The sequence below is a fragment of the Piliocolobus tephrosceles genome, unplaced genomic scaffold, assembly GCF_002776525.5.
Source record: "Piliocolobus tephrosceles isolate RC106 unplaced genomic scaffold, ASM277652v3 unscaffolded_40997, whole genome shotgun sequence".
Classification (NCBI taxonomy): Eukaryota; Metazoa; Chordata; class Mammalia; order Primates; family Cercopithecidae; genus Piliocolobus; species Piliocolobus tephrosceles.
In genome coordinates this window covers 1-3002 of record NW_022325417.1, presented here as the reverse complement: position 1 = coordinate 3002, position 3002 = coordinate 1, and the positions used below count along the sequence as shown (strand labels likewise).

The following is a 3002-nucleotide window of genomic DNA, read 5'->3' as shown; positions in this document are numbered from 1 at the left end:
GAAAGAACACCAAAAGGGCCTGGGCGCAGTGGCTCATGCCTGTAATCCAGCACTTTGGGAGGCCGAGGCAGGCAGATCGCCTGAGGTCAGTAGTTTCAGACTAGTCTGACCAACATGGGAAAACCCTGTCTCTACTAAAAACACAAAAAATTAGCTGGGTGTGGTGGTGCACACCTGTAGTCCCAGGTACTCGGGAGGGTGAGGCAGCAGAATTGCTGGAACCCAGGAGGTGGAGGTTGCAGTGAGCCGAGATGGTGCCACAGCACTCCAGCCTGGGTGACAGAGCGAGACTCAGTCTCAAAAAAAAAAAAAATAATAATAATAATAATAATAGATATGCAATATTTTTTTCACACTTACGGCACATATTAAATCAGCCTAGCCATATTACAAGTGCTCAGTGGCCACAACACACACATCTAAAGATGAGCCCCATCTCTCTCTTTTCAAAAATTGTTTTAAACTTGACATTTTACTTGATTTTTGGCTGTAGTAAAAGAATTTCGAACAGTCGTACCAAATGGTGAAAAGTAATACCTTTCAATGAAGGAATGGTGGGCCAAAACAAAGAGGTAAAGGAGAGATTTGAGTTCGCACTATTTATTGAGAAAACTTCCCACGTTTCAGTTTACTCATTTAAAACAAACTTTTATTTTTAACTTGAACGAACACTGTCAAATACATGCATGAAAGTTAGATGTCACTGGATATCACTTTTGATGTAACCAACTTTGCAACCATGTGTGTTAAAATTCCCACAGGCATCTGAAAAAAAAAATAAAAACAATGAACAACAGAGTCTTCTTTCTATTCTTCCCAACTGCGGGATGAAATGAGAGAAAGTAAACAATAGCACGACATTAACCAGCACCAGTGACTTTCTAAATAGAAGAAAATGGGCAGCTCTGTGTATGTCTGCAAGATTTGTGTGCTATATGTTAAACAAGTAGAGAAAACCACCTTTTCCTTTTGTAACTCACAAGCTTGGATATCTGGGTGCTTGTGGAACTGAAGGTTTCAGTCAAATGGTCACACCAACCTTGTCTGCCTAGCACTACAAAAGCTTGTAGCTTTTCTTTCTACCTGAGGGTCCATTCTGAGATTTACATAAATCTCTCAGGCTTCAACAGCCTGTGCTGGTTCCACAAATGCTACTCCCTTACCCTCCCAGACCCTTGGTTTCCATATCTACCATGCGGGAAAGAAGCTATGATGAAATACACGGCTGTGAAAATGCAAATAAATAAATAAATAAGAAAGAAAAATGTTAACCATTTAAATATCCTCAAAGACAGATATACCTTAAGACTTAATTACCAATTCAGTGATAAACACACATTCTTTTCATCTGACTGTGACATAAAATAGAAAAATATATAGCTAAGTAAATATTTAGGTATTAGTCATTCAATGTGGTCCTACTTGAAATTCTTAGCTTTTTGTTATTTGTAAATAGTCACTTTGTAAAAGGCATTGAGTTGTCTCCTAGTTACTATGGGAGCCTGCATTTCTGTGGTCAAGTCATGACGGCCCAACTAATGCGTGTGGCCCAGCCAAGTTAGTGGCTGTGTCTGAAACTGTTTTCTACACAAATATTGGTCTTGGTAGTAGGTCTGAGACATTTACCACTTGTTAGTAGACTTGCAGCTAGACGACAAAACACCTCAAACATGAACAAATGAGTAGCCATGAAGTATATTTCAGAACACACTGCAGTTCGTGTTACTAGATATGTGAATATTCTAGTAATATTTTACGTAAGCTAAATTGAATTTTTAAACTAATTTTAAACTTTTTCTTAATTAATTTACTGGGAATCTTTTTTGTTGTTAAATAAAACTATCAGCAACAGGTAAATGCCAGGAATAGTCGATTGATTCTCAAAGCTATACACAGATACCTGGATTTTCTCGGCTTCGCCTCTGCTGCATCTAGGTCCCCTTGGAGTTTTTCGCCTTGTTTTCCGCATCCTTCTCTTTTTCTTGTTCTTTCTCTTCCTCGCCTGCAGCATCTTGGGCCTCTTCATCCCACTTTTCAGGCTGAGATTTAGTGACTTCTTTAGTGAAGAATAATACACACATTGGGACCAGACATTCACAGAAAATACAGCCCAATTTACAACTAGCAGCGGCATCCAGTACCCCACCCTCAGGAGAAGCAGGATAGAGTTAACTAAGGGAGGAATAGCTGGGCACCTTCCTACTGGTTTTCACAACAGTTCCATGGCCCTGGCGTTGCTCCTGCTTGATCATTTCCACAGGGACACTATCTCCCTTTTCTCCAGTAAATCTCCCACCCAAAGCTGCTGATTATTTCTCGTCTTTGGAGAAGAGATCTGAAGGGTCTGGTCTCATTCTACGGTGTTTTGGTCAGAAGTTTGTTGGGAAAATATTTGTTTGCTCCAAAAGACAAATTCTATGGTGAAGCTCGTTGTTTCCTCACCCCCCTGAATGTGTCAGTTTTACCAAGGGCTCCTGTATCACTTCATCATTTGAAGGATCATCTTTCTACGAATCTTTACACTTTGAAAAGCCATGAATCCAAAAGGATGCCTGCCATTTGCCTGTTCTCTTCGTGCGGGTATCCCTTCTGTTTCCTGCAGAGCTCCCCCCTGAACCCCTATCTACCCGGCCATTCATCTGCGGGCTCGCAAATGGCATCGATGATCTCAGATCTCCTATCAAATACAGGTTGCTAGAGGGCGGCAAGTTTTCTCAAAACCAGAGAGGTCGTTAGAGAATTGGGTTTCGACTCACTGGGACACATTCGGCCTTAAGTTTCAGGAGTGCCCCGACCCCTGCTTCACCACCCGCTTCCCCAGCTGTGTCCGCACTGCGGCCCTGCCCAGAGCCCTTGGACACACGGGTCCCCACCTCCCCACTGCTGCCGCTAGCCCGTTCCTCACCCTCAGGGGCCGTGGCCTCCTCGGCGGCCGGTTTCTCTGTGGCCTCCTCTGCAGGCTTCTCCTGTGTGGCCTCCTCCACCGGCTCCTCTGCGGGCTT

General features: G+C 43.0%; 1 long non-coding RNA gene across 1 annotated transcript; it reads right to left on the bottom strand.

The window, feature by feature from the left end:
• Window positions 1-621: 621 nt before the first annotated feature.
• Window positions 622-2985, bottom strand: LOC111531441. The gene is made up of 3 exons (XR_003308708.1): window positions 2906-2985; window positions 1901-2056; window positions 622-765 (listed from the first exon to the last, which is right to left on the bottom strand). It is a non-coding gene; the product is annotated as an uncharacterized LOC111531441 (long non-coding RNA).
• Window positions 2986-3002: the final 17 nt, after the last annotated feature.